The following is an 18859-nucleotide window of genomic DNA, read 5'->3' as shown; positions in this document are numbered from 1 at the left end:
TGAATTTATTTATAGAGAGATCTAGAATGATGGCCACCAATATGTAAGCAGCAGTTATCACTGGCTAGTGTACTTTCAAATGATTTTTCTGTTTGTTTTTATTTAACTATACAATTTTTTTTACAATGATACAACAAAAAAATATTTGAAAATATAGGATTCATTGTAGTTATGTAAAATCCCATGTTTAAAGTCAAACAGAAATAGACATTTCAGAAAAAAATTAAGTTTAGGTTTGTTAGTTTTATTATAATTTAATAACATATTTAAGTTCAATCAATACATGTCTTATCAGATCTATTGTAATACAGATGAAAGCCTAATAAATAGTAACATTGGCAATAAATGTATGCCTTAAAGCATGCATCATTTGTTACTGAATATTTGATGAATGACATACACTGATCAAAAAATAATTTCCATTTATCCATTTGACAAATATCCATAATACTTATAACAAAAATAGGGGGTGAGTTTCATATGTTAGGAATTAGTGGATTTTGATATAATTCTATTTTACAAATAAAAATAAATAATAATAATAGCTAACATTTAGTATGGAATATTCATTAAGTGAATTATGTATGTAATCTTTATAATAACTCTATGAGTTAGATATTATTATTATCCCTAAGACTCTAAGGAATGCAGAAGATTAAAACTTGTCTTGGGCCGCATGGCCATTCATTGTTTTTGTCACAAGTTAAACACAAGCAGTTTAACTGTTGAGCCTAGAAAGTTTATCATTACTCTGTACTGAATATACTATGTATACTGACTTTACCTATTTTTATTTTACGTTCCAACAGCAGGCTTTTGAATTTATAATTAATATGATATAAAATAACAAAGCAACTACCAGATCTCTTGCCTAAAATATATAGCTGTTATTATAGTCTTGTTATTATAGAGAATTCTTCAGTAAATTTCTAAGCTAGCTAAGACAAGTATCTGACTCAAGTGTAGGTTCATCTACAGGTCCAAAGATGAAGCTCAGTGACTGGCCCAAGGCTGCACAGCTAGTCAATGGAAAGGCATGGAAGCTTCCTTTGTACTTTTGAGGCTTACTTGTATGATTTTGTGCCATTCCTAATTATGAAAGTAATTTTTAGATTCAACCCATTGGTGAATCTTCTTCAAAATATTCTTACAATTTCATTTAGTAATAAAATTGTTAAATTGTGGCTTTTTATACCATTAAAAACTAATATTCTGGAGAGATTAAAGGATCAGAACTGCACAAGTGAGTAAACAGACTTGATTATAAGGACACCTAATTATTACAAGGTAGGATATAATTAAGTGCTAAAGTTGTATGATACAAAGACAATAAAGGCTGTAGAGTTTCTAAGAAAGAAATCAAAGAACCATATTGCTTTGCTGGGCTCTGATTGCCAAATTGAAACTTGAAAAAAGAAAAGAAAAGAAAAACAAAACAAGTTTACATAAGGTCTTACAATTCTGTCTGGTCTTGTCAGTTTGTCTTTTAAAGACATAGTCTTGATTAGACATATTCTGTATCATTCCCTTATAATCAGGTTATAAAGCTACCAAAATAAGGAAGATACCACAACAAGGAAAGCAGAAATTGTGATTAACATTTGTTGTATGCCTACTGTGTGCCAGAAATATTTTCTTTCCTTATTACTCAATTTAATAGGTGTTCTTCCTCTGCTCCCATCTTACAGTTAAGAAGACTGAGGCTCAGGGGGTCTGAAGAACCTGGTATGAGATTGATTAGTGACAGAGTCACAGTTCAAACTCAGGTCTGCTGTGATTTAAATTCCATACTCTCCACTATACTGTGACAAGCCCTCTTAACTGTCTGCAAGATCAGTATGGTAGCACCTAATGTTGATTCTACATTTCCAAGAGTCTTTGAGGAGGACAGGGAGGATTTTCAGAGTGGTCAGGAAGGATAGAGTCATCAGCCTGAAAATATTGTTTGCTCTTGTGAGGAGGGTGTCCAGGAGTGTGTTATCCGGCTGTGGCCTTATATGGGAGCTGGAGATAGGCTCAGCCAGACTGAAGCTCCAGCTCACCAGAGGATCTAATACCCTGCCTTAGAAATGCTGGTTTAGGAAGGACTCCTTTGTTTTACAGTTAGAGATACACATTTAGTGTCCAAGATCAGAATGACTTGAGCAAAACTAAGTGATTAAAGCTATTTGTTTTCCATTGTTGTCATTCCTTCTTTGTTGACCTCTCTTTCTGTTTTGCACTAACACCAATGCCTTTGTGAACTTAGGAAATCACTCTTTGCCTCCCTTATGGCCCCAGTTCTACTGGCCAGGGGAGAAGAGAACATAATGAAAAGCAAACATCTTAGTGTGCATTCATTTAATTATGTGGACTTTTTTGGGGGAAGAGGACATGTTTGTATTTTTCAAAAGAGTTCATCATTAGAAGGCGAGCTCAAAATCTCTGTTGATGACATTCCAGGTATAACATTGGAGTGTTGGTAACAACAATGACAATAGTGACAGGTGATGTGTATTAAAATGGTACTATGTGCCAAGCACTGTACTAAGTGCTTTTGATGGATTTTTATGTTTAATCATCACAACATTTGTATGAAATAGGTGCTATTATATCCCCATTTTAGATGATGAAAGCTTAGGTTATTTGCCCAAAGCAAGTTATATTGGAGTCAGGGGACTTTCCTGTGATATAATATTACTCCTGCGTTCTATTGACCATGGTACTAATTAGCAAGTATTTGAATTTAAAGGTTGGCAAAATAATGCTTAGATTGTATGGATGAGTAAACTGTATATTTAAAGATGAAATAATTCATTTGTAAATGTAAAGAACAAGCTTCAAATCTGTATATTGCTAGAAAGATGTGCTTATTCTCCCATTGTAATACTATATATTTCAGTGTTTATATTATAAACAGCATCAGATTTAAAGGATAACGAATGGGTATAGTATTGTGGTAATTTTTTCTTAACGATAATGGTGTGCCATAGTCAAAATGACTGATTTAATTAATAGGTTTTATAACCATATTTTACATTTCTCTGATGAAAGATATTCTAAAGGGTAAGGTGTACGATTTAGCTTATTTAGCTCCTAATTCCAACTTTCCTACATTTTGAGGAGATCTAGTATTTATTTGCATTTTTATTCTTTTTTTTTATGTGCTCATTTGAATCTTATCTATTTTCTTTCTCTCTCTCTCTCTCTTTTTTTTTTTTTTTAACAGTTACATCCAGCTTTTTATTGCCTAAGAAGACTGGGGCTTGCTTCGTTGCTTGGCTTTGCTGTGGAGCAGTCCTGTAAAGCCAGCTGAATTGCACATTGAAGATCTACCCTTTTGGTGAGTGGAATCATAGCTACAATTTTGTGTTTTGCTCTGCCTCATGTTGTTTGTATTGTTGACCAAAGTGCTTTGATACAGAGCACAAAATAGGGCTTTTCCAGCTCCGTGTAGAAAAACTGGCTTCTTTTTTTTTTTTTTTCCTTTTTTTTTCCTTAGGGACAAAAGTAATTTGTCCTGTCATTTTCTTTCTCTGAAATCTGCTATTGTCTGTCTCTCTTTTCCAACCCAATTGAAAGACTACAATTCTTCAGTCATGTATCTGCCTCTTCTCTACCTGGATGTGTCCCCTCTGGTACCCCCTCCTTATCCCCTGGCTTCTACAAATAATTTGGTCATCAGACTTTTCATATTTGCTATGTACACATGGAAATAAAAGGTGATGTTTGTGGTCAGTTGGGCCACATAGCATTGCATTGAAAGAAAAACTTGGCCCCCTTGATGTGTTTAATGTTGTTAATCTATACATGCCATAAGACTACAAGCAAAAAGGAAACCAGCAAGCCTTTCTGATGTTCCTAGTAAAATCCTCTGTGTTTTTATTGCTCCTGAACTGGTATTCTCAATATACTTCTACAGCATCTAGCACCATATATCAAAGGGCTTCCTAAGGCTTTTTCTTAGGCCTTCTGCATGCATTTTTCTCCAGTCTTTTGCTTTTCAGATCTTGCTTTTTATATTTTTACAGGTCACACCTCAGCAAGACAGTGCACTTTGGGGGTGAGAAAATTAAAGGGTTCTATGGGGACAATTAAAAATACATTTTGCAACTCTAATTTGGAGATGGATCATCTGATTTAGCTAAAACCTCAGTTATAGAATAATTTTAGTAATTTGAGTATTCATGCAGATATTATAGCCAAGGATAAGATAGGGGAACAGTTAAGATAGAGACTTATGAGTGACTAGATGGATAAAAGGAAAAGGTATCTGGATTAAATGTTTTCTTCTTCTTCTTTCTTCCCTTTCTATCCTTTTTTTTATTTCTAGCAGATTTTATTTGTGTTTTTTGTTTTGTTTTGTTTTGTTTTTTAGTTTTCTTTTTCCTGTGAAAATGAGGCAGAAAGTAAAGGGAAGTTCTTAGGTGGCGAAGTAAGTGATAATGGGTTTACGGGCAAGGTTGATGATGTGGATACTTTGATGAAGAGGATGTGCATAATGCAATAATCAGACAGCCTGGCTGGAACAGTGAGTTTGGAAAGTACTTACAGAGCATATAATATTATGCCTGGATGGGAATCTCATGAGGCTGTAGTGAGAAGTAAAGTAGATGATGCAGTTAGGTACTTAGCATGGTACTTAGACACATAGTCAGAGATAAATGAATGTTATCTGCAGTTTTGGCTCCATTTTGATGGTAAAGAAACTGAAGTCCAAGCAATTTGTCTGAAACCTACCTTTCTACCACGACTAGTTTTCCACATTTTTTTCTTGCTGTCCCCATATGTTTTCTTGGTTATGTGGTCTGAGCTGAGGGAATCTTCTATTAGGGTAGTGGTGACTTCTTTTTGGATTACACTATTTTTTAGATTGCAAGAAAGGCACTCAGTGGTATAATGCTCAGCACACTTTAACTATCTCTGAAGCATAATTGTCCCTAGTGTCTTGGAGGTCAGATCCAAACTGGGTTGTGTAAGGAAGGCTTGAATTTATTAGAGTACATCTCTGACTTTAAGGACCCTAGCACATAGATTAGGTGCTATCCATTTCTAGAAATATCCCCTAGTACCACTTTTTTTCTTGGAAACGTGGGTCCATCATTGTTTTGGTTCTTAAGGAGACATCACTGAGTACTTAGGAAATCCATTCTATATGTTGAGTTGTCAATTTTGGCAGAAATGGGAAGGGGTATGGTGAAACAGACCTAAGACTCTGATATATCCTATGTAACCCATTTATCCTCTTCCAGAGCAAGTCATAGATTGGAACACTGCAGGTAGGTTAGATGGAGCCAGACCTGGAGGAATAGAGCCTACCATGAAGAGTAAGGCCCATATTTCAGGTTCCTAGAGGGTTTTCTTGACCTTGTTAGATTCAATGATCATTCCCTCTTTTTCTCTTTCTTGCTCATCCTCCTAATCTTATCATCTAATATAATTCTCTGACTCAGTTTCCTGGAAATGATGGGTCTTTGGGACATGGTTGTCAGGGAAATGGAAAATGAGGACTATTGTATCAATGTAGGAAGAGAGAAAAGGCTACATGATTTTAGGAACCACGTTGATAATAAAAGCAAATCTTAGGATATAAGTGATTTGCCTAGCATGCTGGCCTGGAAACTCATTGAGTTTTCTCAGTGCTCTCATTAGGTCTGGCCATCATTTAGTTAAGATAATTGACTCTTGCTGGGGGGCCTGGGTGGTTCAGTCGGTTAAGCATCGACTTCGGCTCAGGTCATGATCTCACAGTTTGTGAGTTTGAGGCCCGCATTGGGCTCTGTGCTGTCAGCTCGGAGCCTGGAGCCTGCTTCAGATTCTGGGTCGCCCTCTTTCTCTCTGCCCTTCCCCGCTCCCGCTCTGTTTCTCTCTCTCTCTCTCTCTCAAAAATAAATAAAACATTAATAAAAACTAAAAAAAAAAAAAAAAAAGATAATTGACTCTTGCAACCACAAATGTTTTGAATTCTGGCTAAATAATCCAATCTATGAGACAGGGCTTGGCTTGCAGAAAACTGCTGTCAACTTTCTCAAGTCCTTCATGCTAACTGTCTGGCACTGTAGTTTACATTCTATTGAACCTGTTTTCAAGAAATACCTACCTACTTAGCAAAGAACTTCATAAGACTTCTGCCATCTGCTGTTCAATTTAAAGTGTCATGTCCAGCCCTAATAGAATAAATGAGAGTAGCCTAACTAGGCAATGGGCTTTGTAAGCATAAACCAGTGTTTGTCCAAGTTTTTAGTTCCCATCCATACTTTCTCTGGCTTTTTAATTTTTTTTTTTCTTTTCACTCAGGCTTATTACTGAAATTTTAAATACTACTCTCCTTCCTCATAAGAGGCAATTCATATATTTATTATAATGTAATTAACTACTAGATCATAGCTTATGAGATCATATTCTTCATACTAAAGCATAGGCTTTCTTAAGAATAATGCCATATTTTTGCTTGCTCAAAATATTTCAGTTAGTAGATCAGTGCCTTAAAAATTTCTATGCAACTTCTTTTGCTTAACTGGAATTAGTGTATAAAATGGTTTTACCCCCTGTTGAATTCATAGAAAACATTAGATTTAAATGTAGATTCTCATAGTTCTCATAGACACTCATATATGCTTTCAACCAGGCTAGGATGAGATACAAGATGTGATTCTGTCATCACTAAAAATATGGGGTTTTTGACTATTTTTCACTATTTACAAAATGAAGATAAAAGAACTTAAAAATCATGAGAAAAACCCTGATCTTTTGAAAGAATGCCATTGGTAAGGGCTAGGTAGAACCAATGTTATTCAGTTTTTGATAGTAATAAATTGAAACCCTACTTTAGGTAGAAATTTTGGGATAATTAACAGATCTACACGAAGGCTGTGTTTTCAGCAACATATCCTGCAGTGGGTGACGTGTGGATTTAATTCCCTATCAGTGGAATACAAGTTGACATTTTTCACTTTGCTTCCCATTTAAAGGTTTTGTAATAATCAGTATGTACTGAATATATAAGTGACCTAGTCTCTTTAAAAATAAGATTAACTTTTTTTCCCCTCTAGTTTAAAATGCACTTCTGTGTAAGCACTGAAACTATTAGCACCATGATGAAAGTAATACACAGAGCTTTTTTTTTCCTTTTCCTTTTTTGCCAGCATAGAAACAGATTTTAATACTTAACATCTAACCTTTAAGATGAGAGCATTTTGAGATATTTGTTTTCGACACTATATACCTGAAATGCCTGTTAACGTCGTGAGATTTACCACAGGTTTTCTTTAAATATTCCAAATTCTCCAATATATAGTCATGCAACATTATATATTTCACAAAATATTTCCTTGGAAATTTAAAGACTAAAATAGAGCTTATGTAACCAGAACAAATATATAATGTGTGTGTGGTGTTTTAATAAAACAGTTATGAAGGGTTAAAAATGTAGATAGGAACAGTTATTAAATACATGTCATGTACTACATTTAAAATTTTTTCTCAATGTAAATTATTTTATTTAACATAAAACTAAAGTCCTCTTAATCCTGAAATCTGAGGTCCCAAGAGGTTGCTCATCTTTGCATAGCTAAAAAGGAGAAAAGCCTTAATTTTTAGTCCAGTCTGTTATTCCAGATACTGATCCACTAATTGAAATATTTTGAACAAGTAAAAGTATGGGATTATTCTAGAGAAAGTCTAAGTTTTATTATGAATAATATGATATGATAAGCTATGATCTAGTAAATTAATTACATCAATTTTAAATTATGAAACTTTTGTTAAATCCTGTTGTCACTTACACTGAAGGGTGAATAGCATGCTTACCAATGTTTGCCAACTATCATTGGATGTAGATTTGGTTTTCGAGTCCTGGAGTACATAAATCAATGAGATATTTGTAACATAGAATAAGGAAAGTAATTATAAAATGCTATTTAAATTTTTGAGTGCTCATTTGGCAAATTGAGTGGGAATATCTTTGAATAGCTTAGTTTACTATTACAAAACAGTTACAAAAAAATAATAAAAGTGGTCTGCAGAGGTGTTTTGTATCATTAGAACTATGTAAGCCAGGCTGAACAAATAGAACAAGCACTTTAATAAGGTGTTAAGAAAATATGGAGATATTGTAGGGTTAGTTCCAGACCACCCCAATAAAGTAAATACAACAAGAAAGCAAGTCAAATGAATTTACTGGGCTTCAGTACGTATAAATGTTATGTTTACACTATACAGTAGTCTATTAAAGGTAAAATAGCCTTATGTCTAAAAAAACGATGTATCTTAATTTAAAAATACTTTATTGCTAAAAATATATGCTAACCATCATCTGAGCTTTCAGTGGGTCATAATCTTTTTGCTGGTGGAAGGTCTTGCCTCAATGTTAATATCTGCTGACTGATCAAGGTGGTGGTTGCTGAAGGTTGGGTAGCTGTGGCAATTTCTTAAAATAAGACCATGCCGTTTGCTGTGCTCTTTCTTTCCTGAGCAATTTCTCTGTGGCTTGTGACTCTGACAGCATTTTACCCCCAGTAGAACTTTTTTCAAACTTGGAGTCAATTCTCTCAAACCTTACCACTACCACTACTTTATCAACTAAGTTAATGATACAATAATCTCAATGCTTTTTTGTCATGTCAACAATCTTTACAGCATTTTCACAAGGAGTAGACTCCATCTCAAGAAACCAGCCTCTTTGCTCCTCCACAAGAAGCAACTAGTCATCCATTAAAGTTTTATCATGAGACTGAAACAGTTCAAATATAATAATAATGAAAAAGTTTGAAATATTGCAAGAATTACCACAATTTGACAGAGACATGAAATGAACAAATGCTATTGGAAAAAATGGCATCAGTACACTTGCTAAATGCAGGGTTGCCATGAACCTTGAATTTGTAAAAATGCATTGTCTGTGAAGTGCAGTAAAATGAAGCACAATAAAATGAGGTATCCCTGTATAAGGGAAGTAATAATATGATGGGTCCCATTTGACTGAAAAACCAACAGATTAAAAATACATTGTGAAAAGGTCAATTTAATATAAATAAAATATCATCATACATAATATAAATTATAAATAAGTCAAAATATTATAGGTGAGGTATTTTAATGGATAGTTGCTTGTGTGTGTGTGTGTGTGTGTGTGTGTGTGTCTGTGTTGTGTACCTACATACCATATTCAACTCCATAGAAAATGGGTTATAAATGTAGGCATCCTAGGGGCACTTGGATGGCTCAGTCATTTAAGCGTCTGACTTTGGTTCAGGTCATGATCTCATGGTTTGTGGTATCAAGCCCCGCTTCAGGCTCTGTGCTGACAGCTCAGAGCCTGGATCCTGCTTCGGATTCTGTGTCTCTCTCTCTCTCCCTGTTCTTCCCCTGCTCGCACTCTGTCTCTCTGTCTCTCAAAAATAAAGATTTAAAAAACGTAAAAAAAAAAAAAAAAGTAGGCATCCTAATAAAGAATGTAAGAATATAGGGCCATAATCATACAAAGAATAAAATATCAAGAACATGGGGAAATAAATAAATATAACAGTTGATTCTCCTTATTTGTGGCAGTCATGTTCTGTGAAGTTGCTGGGAACACTGAATTAGCAAGTACAGAACCATTGCCTCTAGGGGAAATACAGGATTAGATAAGTGCAAGCCTCAAGTCCCAACATTTTCATCAGCCAATCAACAGATCAATATGTAACCTTGTTTTATGTGTGTTTCTGTTTAAGGACATCTTATTTAATATATGTTGTTGATTCATTAACTTTGAACTCATGGCCGACAGCACTGTAACTCCTGCCTGACCAAAGCTTACCTAGCACATGTATTCTCTCCATAAGACACATAATAGCCTTCTTAGACTTGGGATTACCAGGTAGCACTTAACTATGTGCTTGGGGGGTCATTTAAAACAGCAAAATCAGCAAGAAAAAAACACAAAAATGTAAAAAAATGTGGCACCAAATAGACCATGAAAAGGACTTATTTATAATATGAGCACTGAAAAAAGAAGGCACGGCATTGCCTTGTTACATCTTAGCCCGGAACATGTGTACTGGGCAACTCAGAATTTTCACTGCTTTGTGTGTGACTGTAAAAGTACCAGGAGTCACCAGTAAAGGAAGCCAAAAGTAGATAAACCTATGTTCAGTAATTAATGTTTCAGTATTTTATATTATTTGGAAATCTAGATATTCAATGAATATCCAATATTTAACCTAACTCGGTATACTTTTAAAGTTTTCAGTTACCAAAAAGATTTTGGAAACTACTTTTAAGTAGACATACCATAAGCATAAATATTATTGAAAAGTAGGTTTATAAACTTTTTCATTACTTACATACCTTACTTGTTAACAATTATGTTTAGATTATTTATGAAAATTTTATGATATTGAATGTCTAACCTTCATCTTGTTATCTGTTATTTTTCTTGTTGACAAATTCTGTAACTGAGACAGCATAAGACTGACTTTCAGTAAATCTAGGTAGAATAAGAGTATTATTATATCCAATGCTGATAACTCTAAAGACATGCCTGTTTTACTTAAGCCAACAAACTTAAATCAGCGTGTATTTACCAAACGTTATCCTAGATCACACGAACTTGAAAATCATTTGGGTTAGTTTCTATATTTATGAGAGTATACTTGATTTATATAAATGCTTGTTTGTCTTTACAAATCAATTTTGGCAATGCCATCTGGAGGTAGAAAAATATCACAAATCTATAACACACATACATAGATGCATGTAACATAGACACATGCAGAGATCTTAAAGCTTTCATTTTAAAATTCTAGCAATGAGAGAGGCACCTGGATGGCTCAATAGGTTAAGCATCTGACTTCAGCTCAGGTCACGATCTCATGGTTTGGGTTTGTGAGTTTGAGCCCCACGTCCAGCTCTGTGCAGACAGCTCAGAGCCTGGAGCCTGCTTCGGATTCTGTCTCTCCCTCTCTCTCTGCCCCTCCCCCTGCTCGTGCTCTGCCTCTCTGTCTCTCTCAAAAATAAACAAACATTAAAAAAAAAAAAATAAAGTACTAGCAATGAGAAAAGTATGATAATGGAAAACTCACTAGTTTATAAAAGGAGAGTTGAATCCAAATTGTGTTTTTGGCGAATAGATGAGTTAAAGTTACCTGCTCAGATGGCTTAAGCTTTTACTAATGTTTGTGGAAAGGCTTTTAAATTTTTTATTCCCCTAATTTCCATATAGCTTTATTTCCTTTCTTTTTCTCTTTTTATTCCCCCTCCCCCCCCCCCCCCATCACACACACTAAGAATTGTCTCCTTGAAGTTTCATATCAAGAGAATGCTCTGGGTTCCTAGAGAACACCAGGTAGAATACTTTTATCTCAAAGGCACAGGGAAAGTATGCAAATTTCTCCAAGAAAGGCTTTTGTTTCTTAAATCCAGATCTTTCACAATATGTGCAAACCTTTTGAGATGAATAGGGGAGGTTTGGGGATTGGCAAAAGGGATAGGTGGTGTTTGAATTGTTTCTAGAGCCACATTTCTGTTCTTAAAAAGACTCAATTTGTAAGACAAGTACATTTTTTAAGTCCTCAAAGAACTGGGTTGCAACCGGAATGATATCCAGAAGCTGGCCCAGCTATCAAGCTACATTATCCTCAATTTACTTCTTTATATCAAGAAGATCTTCAACTAAGATTGAAATCAAAAGATCCCTATATTCTACATTTAGAGCTGTGTTTCTTCAGAATGGTCTGGTAAATCCTTCTACAATGAATTCAGAATGTTTTTCTTTTCCACTGGGTACATTCTTTCATTTTAGCTTTGAGGAAAAGTCCTAAAAAATAGTTCCTATCAGGATCTTAATATCAGCTTCCAATTTGGCCCACTTCTGATTGTAGAGCTACTTAAAAAAAAAAAAAAAGAAAAAAGAAAAAAAAATCCTTTCAAATATCTTGTTTGGTGCCAGCCAGGAGCAACAGTAAATATTCGTAGTTGTACTGAACAAGCCCATGAAGACCTAAGAAAGGTCACCCCTACGGTGACCCAGAGAAGGTGCAGAAGGTACTACCTTCCCAAGATGCAGAGCCACTTCCAAAGATAACCAAAAGAAATACTTAGACAATTCCCCTGAGAGCTGGCAACACTTGTTAGGACCCCAGCTACAAATGTAGTGCAACCCACATCTCCATCTAGATGTATTTTTGGGACCCCCACCCCAACATCATGGTTGGTTGTTAAGCCAAGCTCCTGGGACACAAAATTAGACAAATGAGGCAGTAGCTATTCCTGGGCAAGAAATTTTCAATAATCAATATTTTCCTGCCAATCTGAATTTGGAAAGGAAGAGACATGAAATTTTACCTTCTCTCTACTGGGTACCACAAGTAGAAATCTGGGAGAGCTGAGTTTGTTATTTATTCTTATCCTTTGCAGACTAACGGTTTTCCCAGAACGTCATCTGCAGGTTCCAGGTGGGGTGCCCCAGTGAGTTCTCATCCTGGTCCCCAGAAAGTACAGAGGAGGAAAAAACAATTTTTTTTCTGTCTCTTCTTTATACTGAGTGCTTGGCTGAGACCACCTTTTCTCTAGGGCAGTTCGTAAATGGATAATCCTATCTAAGGTGGTTAAAAATTCTCCACTGAAGCCACCGTAATTGAAGATTATCTTTGGTAAGGGTACCTACTTGTCCAGCTTTAAAACAAAATTTTATTCACCTGAGCCCTCCCACTGGCTCCGCCCCCAGCCCAACCCCGGATCCAATCCGGTTTTTAAGTCAGACCCAGTCAGACCTGGGATTGCTGGGCGTTTCTAAGTTGGGGCTGGTCTATTAGGTCTGATTTCCAGAAGTAGTGCAATGGGTCACCGTAGGGGAGAAATGCCCAGATGAAGTCCTGAGGCTCCGAGTATAGAAGCTGCAGATGGAGGATCTAAGAGGGATGTTCTTATCACCTCTGTAGGTGCCCGAAGCAGCGAGAAATCAGCAAACTCAAGAGGCTGAACAGGTAGCTTACCTCTCGTTTCTTGTTGCTCCTGGGGATTGTTGGGGGTCTCCTTCGATTCTGTCTTTGACATCAGAACTTTAAAAAAATAAACTGAGGCGTAAGAGTTTGAGTAAAAATCAACTTAAATCGGCAGTGCCAAAGCGGAAGTGGTTAGGAGAACTTTATAGGCTGGAGTTCAGGGAGAGACTTTCACAGTCAAAAGCCTAAAGCAAGGTCAGGAAATGATTGATTGGCTACAGCTGAAAGCCTAATCAGCTGTTGGTGATTGGTTGTCCTTAGCATTTTGATTTCGTAGTGTTGAGTTATTTACAGGCTGACTTTGGTTTGCTTATGTCAGTCACCATAGCATTAGGGCCATGTCAGTCAAATGTCTTCTTTAATTAATTTAGCACTTATTTAATTAATGTAATGAATTTAGCACCTCCTTATTCCACAAGTGCAGTGTTTTTGATTTGGAAGTCATTTTTGTAAGCTGAGCAGAAACTAGAATGTCTAGAGCACTGGTATTGTCTGTTCAGAATTAAGCAGGATATTTTTAAAAGTCCATAAAGTGTATGATACCAGCATTTGTCTTCTAGGAAAATTATGAAAGGTTTTAAAAAATTCATTTCCTTGGTATTGGTGAGTGTGTGGTGTGGGGGAGGGGGTCACCAATCACTGACTTATGGGAATGCATAGTGCTGAGGAAATGAAGAGACTTAAAACTTTGAAACCTCTTCTTACCCATTTAACATTTTATGCTAAGAGTTATCATTGGACAGCCAGATATATTTCGAAGGATATTATCTAAGGACTCGTTTAAAATAAGGGCAATTTGAAAATAGTCATTTACCTTTAAGAGTTTAATAACATCAAAATGTTGAAGTATTATATAGCCCTAAAAAATGTATCTTTTTAAAGAACATATAAGAATATGGAAATATTTTTCAAAAGTACATGTAGCCTTATTTATTTTATTTTATTTTGACAAAGATACAGAGAGCAAGTCAGGGGGAGAGACAGAGAGGGGAGGAGACTGAATCTCAGGCGGGCTCCATGCTGTCAGTGCAGAGCCCGTGTAGGGCTCAAACTCATGAACAAGGATATGATAACCTGAGCCAAGACCAAGAGTCTGATACCTAACCAAGTGAGCCACCCAGGTGCTCCGATTTTTTTTTTTTTTAATGTACCATAGAACATTAAGAAAAAGGTGAGAGCGACATACAAGGATATGTTAATAGTGACTAGTTCTGGGGAAACGGATAACAAAACATTTGTATTTTCTTATTTTTTTCCATAGTTTTCTAACTTTCTACTATAATTTTATATTACTTAAAAAATTTTTTAACATTTATTTATTTTTGAGACAGAGAGACAGAGCATGAGTGGGGGAGGGGCAGAGAGAGAGGGAGACACAGAATCTGAAGCAGGCTTCAGGCTCTGAGCTGTCAGCACAGAGCCTTACTCGGGAGTTGAACTCATGAACCATGAATCATGACCTGAGCCGATGTGGGTGCTTAACCAACTGAGCCACGCAGGTGCCTCTTATATTACTTTTACAATGAGAAAGTAAATAAGGAAGAAAACAACTGAGCAGATATTAGAATGTGATACTTTTTTGGCCAGATTGAGATGCTTGTCTTGTATGTTAAGCCATCTTTTTCTTACCAAAAATGTGAATACCTTTTTTTTGAGTTTATTTATTTATTTTGAGAGAGAGGGAGGGAGAGAGTGTGTGTGTGCATGCACGCATGAGTGGGGGAGGGGCAGAGAGCTAGGGAGACAGAGAATTGCAAGCAGGCTCAGCAATGTCAGTGCAGAGCGTAAGGCAGGGTTTGAACCCATGAACTATGAGATCATAATGTGAGCTGAAATCAAGAGTCAGAGGCTTAACCAACTGAGCCACCCAGGCACCCCCCAAAATGTGAGTATCTTATTGTTTATGAGGATTTAATATCCTCCAGAGGAAGATGGTGCTATTTAAATCAATTATGGACAGTCAACATGAAGAGGAAAACTACCGTGAGAAACAAAAAACACTTTTTTCCACTATTTAGATTACCTTTACAGATTCTGTTGATGAAACATTTCTCATTTCATATAATTATTAATTTTAAAAATTACTAAATCTTTTTGGTCTACATTTTAGGGGAGTATGATGTATTAAATAGTATGTGTTAAAAAGAAGTTTGTAAGTCTTGTTTTATAAAAGCCTCAATTACTTTGGAAGAACAAGCTGGTTTTAAAAAAAAAAAAGTGAAGTGATATGAAATTCAGAGGAAAGACTTATCATTGTAGTTATCATTGTGGGCAGAGCGCATAAGGGAAAGCATCAGAGAATGGATGGCATAGAATGAGCCGTGAATAATGGCTAGGGATTTGATAAGCTCACTGCAGAATAATAACACAGACTACTTATTGAGGGCCTATTACATACCAACTACTGAGCTAGACTTTCACTGTAGCCACTTCAAAACATTTACCACAGTGTTATCCAGGAGCTGATATCATCTCATTTTACAGATGAAGGAAAGTAAGACTCAGAGATACTAAACAACCTTTCTAAGGTTAAATAGCTAAAGAATGATGGCGGAAGGATTCAATTACCATTCACTTCCTGCCCCTCCTCCCTCTACCCTCCCTTCTCTTCCTTCTCCTCATTGAGTCCTTGTGACAGGCATAGAATGTTATTCCATGGCCACCTCTCAAAGTGTTGGTTTCTTCTGCAAAAATGGTGTTAAAGTGGCTTTCCCAGGGTTGCAAAGTAAATGGTGGTGCTTAGAGCTGAGGTTTGATCAGTGACTGCTCTTAAACATGCTCTATGAGCTTGAGCATGTTACTAAACCTTTTAGGGCTATGGGATCCCATGTGCAAAAGTGCTGTCTTAATGGGCTCTTGGGAAGATTCAATTACTTGTTATGTGTAAAAGTGCTTAAAACAGGGCCAGGCATACAGTAAGTACTTGATGACTACTTTTTAGATGATTATTATTAACAGCAGCAACAGTGTCATCATTATTTATGTTATTATTGTAGCTTTATTACCAACCCCCCCCCCCCCCCGCAAAAAACAAAAATGAGTATCACCAGTGCACCAGTGGTACAGGAGGACGTTTCAATAACTAGTGAAACAAAACTGAGAAGTTACTCCCATGTCAACTTTATCTGACATATCCATTACTTCAAGGAGAGCATCTCAGTTTATGTCTACTCTGGCCTTAACCACTCTCTTACATTTGCTAATTTCCCTATTCTAGGAAAAAGATGGCGACTCATACTCAGAGCTTTCGTTAGCTAATAGTATCCAGTTTGAAATTAGGAGCATTTGAAAAATTAAATTTATTTGACAGCTACGCTCTAATCATAGCAAATCATATGTGGGTTGTTGTTGTATTTAAGGTTTTTATAATTGACTTTTAAGATAATGTGTGTAGGAAACTAAAATTCACTAAGATAAATAAAAATACTAAGAAATAATGACAATGGTATGAGATGGTGGCCATTGGGAAGGTAATGATGGAAATAGGGTGGAAAATTCTACTCTATAGGAAGCTGGCAAACAAATGGAGTGAGCAGAGTCCAGGGAGGAACCACTGTAATCAGAATGGAGGGTTTACATAGGGAATTAGTGGGGCAGAAGGCTGGTAAAGCTCTCATTTTTCTCATTTCACTATGTGAAAAACATTTGACTATGAAGTGCTGTCCATGAGGCAGCACTGGTCTGCAGGCTATCATGGGGGATTCTCTTCTAAACCACAGCATTCATGTGAGGCTCTAAGTGACCACTTCTCTTTGTGACTTATATTGAAGACATCTTTTTGGAATAGCCAATTTTATTCAGGCTTTCCACATTATGAATCTAATCTCCTGGAGGGCAGCAGCTGTGTCTGAATTCCTTTTACTTAAATCCTCAGTGTCTAAAGAACTACTTGGGATGCTATAGGTGTCCAAGAAATATTTTCTGAGTGATTGAGTAAATTCTATCCACTGAGGGTCTTTTACCAAGTTCATCTTGTTTGTGTGACTATATCTAAGAACTTTGGGATTGGTGTAGAGAGAAAAAGTGAATTATTTCAAAATTTAATTGCTATTTGACCTTCAATGAGGTCAGTAGTGGCACTGTAGAAGTGTTTTGGAGACCTGCCACTGTCAGATGAAACATCAGTAGCACAAATTGAAATATTAAATCGATTCAAGAGGCCTAAAGCACACATAGTTGTCACTCCTGGCATGACATATAAGGGGCTTTGGGAGAGGAAATGTTACTGACCACTGAATTTCCTTAAAGGACCACATCAGTTTTAATCATCAAGAACTTTCATGGATTAACAGTACTGGGGTGGAAAAACATGTCAATAGGGTAATGGAGAGAAAAAAGATGATGCTCCCACATGGTGACAGTGCTACTTTAACAAAACTCAAAGCAGGATGATTCACGAAACAATTTTGTACTGTGTGTATGTGTGTTCCAAGTCAAGGCTGTCAAGGGAAATTCTTTCAGAAAAGCTACCTCCGTGCTCTAGTCCATCCCTCTAGAGCTTCCTCTTACATAAATCACATACTAAGGATCATCAATTTAGATAAGGACATATGAAATTAGCCATTTGTAGGGTAATTCTGCTTTTGGTGTGTTTCCTAATCCAGGTATAAGAAATGGTAGTGAATTTTTGTAGGGGGAGAGGAAGGTTATAGATACTTTGTGATAAAAGATGCCACATCACACTTAACCAAATTCTTTGCACAGTGGTAAGTTTCAACTGCCATGACTACTTGGTCAAGCAGAATCCCTCTGCCTATACTGAGTAATATTTTGAAAGTATATTTGTGTAACATCCAGGATTTTGCCTCTATCTACCCATACGCTCTCCTGTTGTGGGATTGCTTCAGAGAGCCATTTTAGGTCTTTATGTATACAAAACAGATTGAGACTGTTCCCAAAATGTAGATATATTGTAAATCAGATGTTAAAATTCAGTAATAGCAACAATAGTAATAAATTCTGGAACTTAATAATAGCTAACATATGGCAACCACGTAATGTCATGGGCCAGCTCTGATAAGGATTACATATACATATCTCATTTGATTCACACAACACTGCATGGGACATTCCAGACTGAAACCTTCTGTACTCCCTAAAACTTTTCTTAACCAATCAGACTTAACTAAATTTTTTCTCAGTTTCCGTCTCCTGATGAAAGTGGACCCAGTCCTGAAATAGCACTTATTTCACACTATAATTCATGGTAGCGTTATATTTAGTATAAAACAGAAAGACCCAAATTTGTGTCAGTATCAGAACCCAGGCTTATATTCCATATTGTGTATGGCAACTTTCTGAATAAGTGATACTCAATGAATGTCTTGATAGGACATTATAGAGGAAAAAAGGTATTACACATACACTTTTATTTTATTTTATTTTATTTTATACATACACATCACCTACAACTTCTTTAACATAAAGAAAAAAGGTATTACACATACACTTTTATTTTATTTTATTTTATTTTATACATACACATCACCTACAACTTCTTTAACATAAAGGCCCTAGTAGATAATTTGCCTGACTCAAATATGGTACATTTATTTATTATAAAATTTATCAATTCTAGATCATGAACTCCCAATTGCTCTTTTGTATTATTGAAGGAGACCTTAAGTGATGAAGACATTTCCCTGACCTTGGAGTGACTTCAGGAGACAATTTAAAGACAAGACACAACAGCATTTAAGAAAAGCTCAACATAAATTTGAATGCACTCCAAAGAGGGAGTAGTTGTCACCGTGGTGATCTTATTCTTTCCTAGACTGAGCTCAGAATGAAAGGGGAGGAGTTTTCAAAGGAAAGATGCTGAAATAGGTGGACCAAAAACCTGGATACAATATGTAGCTCTTATTAGAAATATGGTGCTTAGCTTGAAATTTTGAACC

The 18859-nt window shown here is 36.1% G+C and overlaps 1 protein-coding gene and 1 long non-coding RNA gene across 10 annotated transcripts in view; one reads left to right on the top strand and one right to left on the bottom strand.

Annotated features, from left to right (window-relative positions):
• Positions 1-12404, bottom strand: part of LOC109503243 — a 94404-nt gene extending 82000 nt beyond the window's left edge. For all 5 annotated transcript variants that reach the window (XR_006587148.1, XR_006587144.1, XR_006587147.1 and 2 more), the window contains exon 1: positions 12304-12404. This is a non-coding gene — a long non-coding RNA (uncharacterized LOC109503243). The remainder of the gene's footprint in view (positions 1-12303) is intronic.
• The window catches only part of TENM2 (teneurin transmembrane protein 2), a 2391334-nt gene that overhangs the window by 1240661 nt on the left and 1131814 nt on the right, over positions 1-18859 (top strand). For all 5 annotated transcript variants that reach the window (XM_045040340.1, XM_045040320.1, XM_045040321.1 and 2 more), the window contains one exon: positions 3209-3322. The gene's annotated coding sequence lies outside the window, so the exon portion shown is untranslated. The remainder of the gene's footprint in view (positions 1-3208; positions 3323-18859) is intronic.

Source organism: Felis catus, chromosome A1, assembly GCF_018350175.1.
Source record: "Felis catus isolate Fca126 chromosome A1, F.catus_Fca126_mat1.0, whole genome shotgun sequence".
NCBI lineage: Eukaryota > Metazoa > Chordata > Mammalia > Carnivora > Felidae > Felis > Felis catus.
This window is presented reverse-complemented; position numbering and strand designations above follow the sequence as displayed.